The sequence below is a fragment of the Erinaceus europaeus genome, unplaced genomic scaffold, assembly GCF_950295315.1.
Source record: "Erinaceus europaeus unplaced genomic scaffold, mEriEur2.1 scaffold_665, whole genome shotgun sequence".
Taxonomy (NCBI): Eukaryota; Metazoa; Chordata; class Mammalia; order Eulipotyphla; family Erinaceidae; genus Erinaceus; species Erinaceus europaeus.
The window spans coordinates 63,004-71,038 of NW_026648187.1; the positions used below are offsets into that span (position 1 = coordinate 63,004).

The 8,035-nt window shown below is 49.3% G+C and overlaps 1 long non-coding RNA gene across 2 annotated transcripts; it reads right to left on the bottom strand.

Annotated features, from left to right (window-relative positions):
- Window positions 1–393: 393 nt before the first annotated feature.
- Window positions 394–6,822, bottom strand: LOC132536666 (uncharacterized). Of its 2 annotated transcripts, none has more exons than XR_009548149.1 (4): window positions 6,589–6,822; window positions 5,138–5,338; window positions 4,300–4,379; window positions 394–1,000 (listed from the first exon to the last, which is right to left on the bottom strand). It is a non-coding gene; the product is annotated as an uncharacterized LOC132536666 (long non-coding RNA). The 2 variants fall into 2 exon arrangements; XR_009548148.1 differs by having other exon boundaries at window positions 5,138–5,235; window positions 6,589–6,820.
- Between the last annotated feature and the right edge of the window lie 1,213 nt (window positions 6,823–8,035).

Below are 8,035 nucleotides of genomic sequence, written 5' to 3' on the forward strand. Positions count from 1 at the left end.
CGACTCCCATGATTTTTTTTTTCTATAAACAGCACCCACCTGGCCTCTTAGAGAAGGCGTGACTCCTAAAAATAACATTTTATTCCACCACACCTATGTAGTCAACTCAAGAGAGACAAGATTACTTTGACGCTTTTCTCTTATTTATGAAAGAACACACACTCTGTTTCCTTTTTTGTTTCTTGTTTGTGGCATCTGGGGTCTGTGAGGTGTACCCCTGGCAAAGAATGATCCACAGCTGTCTCGTTTGAGGGAGATGAACAAGTCCCACCCAAAGCAGATAGAAGGGAAGTTTGAGGAGGGGAACCATCCAGCAAGGAGAGACTTTGCAACATGTGCTTTCATCCACTTGAGAATTCAATTGCATTTTAAAAAATTTATTTATTTATTTTAACGAAAGAGACAGAGAAAGAAAGATACAAAGAGAGACCAGAGCCCTGCTCAGCTCGGGCTGGTGGTGGTGCTGGGGATTGAACCTGGGGCCTCGGAGCCTCAGTCAGGAATGTCTGTTTGCAGAACCAGTATCCTATGTCTCCAGCCATCAATTAAGACTTTTTTTTTTCTTTTTTTGCAAAGTCATGGCAGAAGTGGGCCCTGCAAGGGGTTAGCAAGCAGGAGTGTGGAGTGGAGAAGAGCAGCCTCAGCATGACGATCCAGCACCTCTCGCTTCCCGGAATCCGGGGAGCTCCTGAGAGGTTTTCAGTCAGCGTTTCCCCTGGAAGCATGGACGGCAGGTTCCTTCTCTCGCTGTGAAGCAGCTGTGGGGATGATGATTCCAGCATGGCCTCTTCCAGCGGAATCTGGCGGAGCAGATGCCCGGCGCTGGGCCTGGGCGTGCAGGGACGAGGGCTTCCACACCCCGAAGTGGGCCACGTACGAGCTGAGGTCCACGGAGGGGTCGCTACACTAACGTGGCGCTCCTGACCGTCCTGGGACTGGTGGTGAAGAAGGAAACATGTGGGCGGCTGGCCGGGCCCGGCCGGGGGTGGGGGTCAGGACTCTGACAAGAAAGAAGACAGGGTCCACGGGGTGGGTCAGGCCAGCAGAAAAGGATATCTTGGAAGATATATATTTTTTTTTTTAATTATTTTTCACCACACCACTCCCGTCACTAAAGGTCTGTGTCCCCAGCCCCACCCCCATTCTCTCACAGTCTTGTCAGTAGGCTGATTCTTTCTCACATCTATATGCTCATCTCTCTGTGTACCGCACATGAGCAAAGCCACTCTGTAGCCGTCCTTCCCCTCCCGACTGGCGTCACTGAACATCACCTTCTCCAGTTCCATCTGCTTTATCCCACAGGACACAAGATCGTCCCTTTTTATTGCTGCATAGTACTCCGTTGAGTATAAAGTTAGGTCATGTCCCATCTTTTTTTTTTTTTTTTTTTTTTTACCCAGTCAACTGTCAAAGGGCTTTTTGGCTGTGTCCAGGTTTTTACTATTGTGAATAAAGCCGCTATGAACACGGGTGCCTCTATCCCTGTGAATCAGTGCGATTTTATTTTTTAGGTAAATGCCTAACAGTGGCATTGCTGAGTCCTATGGCGTCTCCATTTGCATTTGTTCAAGGATTCGCCACACTGTTCTCCAGAGTGGCTGCCCCAGTTTGCACCCCACCAGCAGTGCAGTAGAGCTCCTCTCTCTCCCCATGTCCCCCCAACACTTCTCTTCTTGGTCTGTATCTACACCTCCATTTCTTTGATCCATTCACCTGTCTTTGGGGCATTTAGGTTGCTTCTTTTTTTTTAATTTTTTTAATGTTTATTTATCCCCTATTATTGCCCTTGTTTTTTTTTTTATTATTGTAGCTATTACTGTTGTTGTTATTGATGTCATCATTGGTGGCTAGGATAGAGAGAAATGGAGAGAGGAGGGGAAGACAGAGAGGAGGAGAGAAAGACAGACACCTGCAGACCTGCTTCACCGCCTGTGGAGCGACTCCCCTGCAGGTGGGGAGCCAGGGGCTCGAACCAGGATCCTTACGCCGGTCCTTGTGCTTTGCACCACCTGCACCTCTCTGTCCCTTTACCTGGATGAAAATGCAGCCCCAGCACAAAGACAGAGCACATCCCTGAAGCCCTGCCCACAGGATCATAAACAGATGTCTTGAACATATAAAGAGAGACCTTGAAGAGCAGCATTTGGGGAGCAGGGGCATGATGGGAGGGGAGGGAGGAGGACCCTAGTTTCAAATATTGCAGTGTGCAGGCCAGGCAGGGGCACAGCTGGCAGAGCACACAAGTTATCATGCACAAGGACCCGGGTTCAAGCCCCCGGTTCCCACCGGCAGTGGGGAAGCTTCTGGGGTGGTGAAGCAGGGCTGCAGGTGTCTCTCCGTCTCTCTCCCTCTCTGTCTCTCCCAGATCAGTTTCTCTGTCTCTTTCCAATAACACATAAATAAATAAATAAATAAGAGATTTTAAAAAGAGGTACAGCGTCCTGACAGACACCGTGTAACACACACAGGCACTGCTTCTCCCACTGTCATTTTTGAGGGACAATTTCTGATTTTATTGACTCCTCGTGTGTTTTTGTTATTTTATTTATTTTATCTTTGAGAGAAATACAGAGAGAGAGAGACAGAGAGAGAGAGAGACCAGAGCACTACTCAGCTCTGGTTTATGGTGGTGTGGGGAATTGAACCTGGGACTTAGGAGCCTCAGGCATGAGACTCTGTGGGCATAACCATTATGCTGTCTCCCCCGCCCAGCTCCTCTTGTGTTTTATGGCATCTCAGACTGAGTTAATTTGGCTTCGTCAACTAAAAAATCTTGTCTAGAAAACAAAGTTGGGTGTTGATGGCAAGTGTGAAGCCAGCCAGGGTAGACAGCATGAGTGAGGAGACGCACAACGTGTTTTGGTCTTTGTCAGCCCTGCTGAGCTCTGGCTGATGGTGGAGCTGGGGACCAAACCTGAGGCCTCAGAGTCTCAGGCGGGAGAGTATTATTGCAGAACCATCATTATTATTATTATTTCCACAGAGCCCTGCTGAGCTCTGGCTGATGGTGGAAGCTAGGGATTGAACCTGAGACCTCAGAGCCTCAGGCAGGAATACTGGACAGAACCATGATGCTGTTTCCCGGCCCCAATTCTTTCTTCTGGAGAGTGAACTCTTCTCCTCTTCTCTGTCTCTCTCTCTCTCTCTCTCTCTCTCTCTCTCTCTGTCTCTCTCTGTCTTTCAACGAATGTAAAGTTGGCTTGGGAAGGCCGCTTAGTGGTGTTGTCTCACATGCATGAGGACTTAGGTTCATTCTCTGTCAGCATTGAAAGAGAGGGAGAGAGAGGGAGAGAGAGAGAGGGAGAGAGAGGGAGGAAGAGAGAGAGAGAGAGGGAGGGAGAGAGAGAGAGAGAGGGAGGGAGAGAGAGAGAAGGAGAGAGAGAGGGAGAGAAAGAGGGAGGGAGAGAGAGAGATAAGGAGAGAGGGAGGGAGAGAGAGAAGGAGAGAGGGAGGGAGAGAGAGAGAAGGAGAGAGAGAAGGAGAGAGAGAGGGAGGGAGAGAGAAAGAGAAGGAGAGAGAGAGGGAGGGAGAGAGAAAGAGAAGGAGAGAGAGAGGGAGGGAGAGAGAAAGAGAAGGAGAGAGAGGGAGGGAGAGAGAAAGAGAAGGAGAGAGAGAGGGAGGGAGAGAAGGAGAGAGAGGGAGAGAGAGGGAGGGAGAGAGAGAGAGAGAAAGAGAGAGAGCAAAGGAAAGATCACACATGCAGCACGCAGGGGGACTGAGCTCCCAACAGGTCAACTGTCCCCCCCCAAAAAAAAATTGGCAGGTGAAGAAATTCTGACTCTATGTCTGGAAGCCACTGCTTCCAATGGTGTGGGCAGGGAGAGGTCCTGGCCCCTGACTGCTGCAGGCCGCCCCATGGACAGGGGGACCCCAGGGTGGTGCCCTTCCACCCAGGCATTGGCCCTGTGTTGTTAAAATTCGGAGGCTCTAGCTAGCCGGGCTAGCTTCACGGGCAGGTAACAGAGATGACCAGAGACATACGGCTGGGCAGGGAAGCTGTATTTCTTTATTCAAGAACAACGATTCATAAACTAAACCAAACTAATCACCAAACAGAATCTGCTGCCTCTTTGCCCTGCGACAGTGCCAAGCACTCTCGAACTCTGCCACTCTGGAACTATCTCAGGGTTCCTTGGGGCGGGGACAAGCGGGCCCGCGAAACTAGCAGGACTGAACCAATTTTTTTGGTAGGGGGAGAGCTAGAACAACCCAATGTAAAGCATACAACAGCCCTGCACCCCAGCAGTCACCCACAGTGAGGTGTTAAAGAGGGGTGGGAGTGAGGGGTGTCTAGCTCACCTGGGCAGCTGGTCGGCCACCGTGCCGTCCCTGAGGAAGAGTGGACGCTCCAGACGTTGGAGGGGCAGAAGAAGCGGCCTCTGCAGAGAAGGGCGGAGTCGGGGTGAGAATCTGTGGGAAACCAAGCTGGGGCCCTGCAGAACCGTATCTGCAGAAGCAGGTGTCTGCATTGCGCCTTTAATCCAGCACACAGAAACCTCAACCCTCAACAGACTCTGCTTAAAACAGATTTCTTTCTTGTTGGGAGTTCATCGCACGAAAGGCCTGGCGTTAAGGATCCCGGTTCGAGCCCCCGGCTCCCCACCTGTAGGGGAGTCGCTTCACAGGCGGTGAAGCAGGTCTTCAGGTGTCTGTCTTTCTCTCCCCCTCTCTGTCTTCCCCTCCTCTCTCCATTTCTCTCTGTCCTATCCAACAACGACGACATCAGTAACAACAACAATAAGTACAACAGGGCGGATGTAGATAGCAGAATGGTTATGCAAAGAGACTCTCGTGCCTGAGGCTCCAAAAGGGGAAATAAATAAATAAATAAATAAATATTTTTTAAAAGCCTCCCAAAACAACAAGGGCAACAAAAGGGAATAAATAAATATTTAAAAAAAACCTCCCAGTTTGCTGCCTGCTTTGATTATATTTAAGACGGCAGGTGAGCCATCACCAGTCAGTCTCCCTCCAGACTCCCTGGAGTCTAGAATTTCTCTGCTCTGCTCAAAACTGCCGGGCACACAGTGTGTGCTGGCTGAGGTCGGGCATGGGTTCGAGGGCTGCCTCGTCCCTCTCCCTTCTCCTTCTGAGGCCAGTCTCCCCCACGGCCCTCCGAGCCCCTCTAGGCTCTCACCTGAGGGCCCAGGCTGCTCTGTGCTGTAGCCACGGTTCTCCCTTCCACCTTTGGACGCGGTCTCTGAAGCTTCGATGGCCTTCACGGCGGCTGATCTCCTGCAATGAGACCGTTGGGAGAGGCGCCACGTTAATGGGTGCTGGGGTGGTGGTCCACACTGCAGGTCTCAAGTTCCAGGCTCAGTGGCTGCTTGTTTCGGGCCTGTTGTGGGGGACGGGGGCTTCGTTTGGGGAGATGCTATTCACAAGGACTTTTTTTTTTCTGTTCTCTTCCCTCGCCTTTGTTCCTGTTCTTAGCCACATCCGTGTGTGTAAATACGATTTTGCTTTTCCAGAGTAAAGAAGGGTGGTGGGGTGTGGGGGCGCACCTGGTTGAGTGCACATGTTACAATTCACAAGGACCCAGGTTCGAGCCCCTGGTCCCCACTTTCAAGGAGGAAGCTTCACCAGTGGTGAAGCAGGGCCGCAGGTGTCTCTCTGTCTCTCTCCCTCTCTATCTCCCCCTTCCCTATTCTTTTCTGGCCATCTCTATCCAATAAATAAATAAAGATAATAAAAGGTTTTTTTAAAATATGTGTTGTGGGTTTTTATTGTTATTTATTTATTTTCTTTCTTTTTTAAATTTTGTCAGTGATTTAACACTAATTTACAAAATCACAAGATAACAGGGTACAACCTCGCACGGTTCCCACCACCAGAGCTCTGTGTCCCCATCCCCCCCACTGGAAGCTCCAGCACTTCTCCTAAGGTCGCAGATATGGGTTGACTATTATTTCTACAACTATCTGTCTAGATTTTCCCTTTTTTTCTTATGCTCCCATCTTCTCTTCCTTTCCAAGTCACACCTACACCTGTTACTCCATCCAAATGCCCCTCCCCTTTGTCCTCTTCTCTCTCTGGGTCCTGATGGAGTTGGGGTTCAGAGTCCTCTGGGCATCTTCCCCTGACATTTCTCCCCCTCTGGGAGTCTGGACCAAATTCTTTATGGGGAGCAGAAGGTGGAAGGTTTGGCTTCTGTCATTGCTTCTCTGCTGGATATGGGTGTTGGCAGGTGGACCCAACCTCCAGCCTGTTTCTGCCTTTCCCCAGTGGTGCAGCTGCCCAGGACTTTATTCCAGAATTAACACTGTCCTGTGAGCCTGTGGCTGGTTTGGGTGCTTGGCAGGACTGTTTGTTCTCAGGACTTTGTTTTAAGGAACAGAATCCTGAAATGCTTAGGGAAGGGGGGTGGAGAGTGTGTATTGGGAGACTCAGGGGAGGTTGACTGGTCTTTCATTTGCTTGTTTATTTATTATTTTCTGCCAAAGCTATGCTCAGTTCTGTCATATGGCAGTGTTGGGGGTTGAACCCAGGACCTAGGAACTTCAAGCATGAAAGTCTGTTGCACCACCAGTTTGCTATCTCCCCTGCTTTGTTCTTGGTTGAAGAAAATCAGTGTGGTTTCAAGCTTACCTTATCTCATCTTGATAAGTCGATTCTGCAAAAAAAAATATATATATATATATATGTACATATATTTAAAGAGAATGAACTCACATAAGCAAATTAGCATAGTTATTTTGCTAAGCAAAAGATCTCCTTGATTTTATATTCCCTACCCTGGAATGTTATTCTCAAGACTGATTTCTTTTATTAAAAAAAAAGGCTGGGATTTATTTATTATATATGAAAGGTGGGGAATTTCAGGACAGAGAGAGACTGAGGGAGAGAGATTGAGAGAGATATTGAGAGAGAGATTGAGGGAGAGAGAGATTTAGAGAGAGATTGAGAGAGATTGAGAGAGAGATTGAGGGAGAGAGAGATTGAGAGAGAGAGATTGAGGGACATAGATAGAGATTGAGGGAGAGAGAGATTTTGAGAGAGAGATTGAGAGAGAGAAAGAGATTGAGGGAGAGAGAGAGATTAAGAGAGAGCTACTGTGTCACCTGCAGCTCAGAGGATGAGATTTTGAATCTCAGGTGTGAAGATTCAACTCCACCCACTTTCATAAAGTGAGACAATCTGCTACATGCCGCCCACTGAGCTCACTATTATTTGTATCTTTAAAACAACAAAAAAGTGTTTTTATGACAAACATTTGGCAATTACAGTCTAGCCAAGTTGGCAGTTAAGATTAATCATCCCAGGCTGAGAGTCTGGCGGCAGCACAGCAGAGGAATGGCCTGCCCTCTCCGGGAACTCACCCAGGAGCACTGAGCAGCCAGGTGGGGGCGCGCCTGGTCAAGCACACCTGTTACAGTGCTCAAGGACCCGGGTTCAAGCCCCCGGTCCCCACCTGCAGGGGGGAGGCTTCACGAGTGGTGTCGCTCTGTCTCCCTATCTCCCCCTTCCTCTTGATCTTCCTCTGGCTCTGTCCAATAAGTAAATAAATAATATTAAAAAGAAAGAGGCACACCTGTCTGCGCGCACATGTTACAAGGTGCAAGGACCTGGGTTCAAACCCCCCAGTTCCCACCTGCAGGGGGGGAGCATCACGAGTGGAGGAGCAGGGCCGCAGGTGTCTGTCCTTCCTCCCCCTCAATTTCTCTCTATATATATCTGATAAATGGTAAATAAAATATTTGTTTGAAAAAACAGCTGATGGGGGCGCAGGCAGTGGCACACCTGGTAGAGTACACACATCGCCATGTGCAAGGACCAGGGTTCAAGCCCTGGCTCCCCATCTGCAGGGGGGAGCTTCATGAGCAGTGAAGCAGAGCTGCAGGCATCTCTCTGTCTGTCTATCTCTCTGTGTGTCTATCTCTGTCTCTCTTTCTCTCCTCTCCCCCCTCAATTTCTCTCTGTCCTATCCAATAAAGGAGGGGGAAAAGGCATGCAGACACCAAGCCTCATCGGTAACCCTGGTGGCAATAATAATCACAATAATAATACAGCTGGTGAATCCCACTCAGATGCTGGG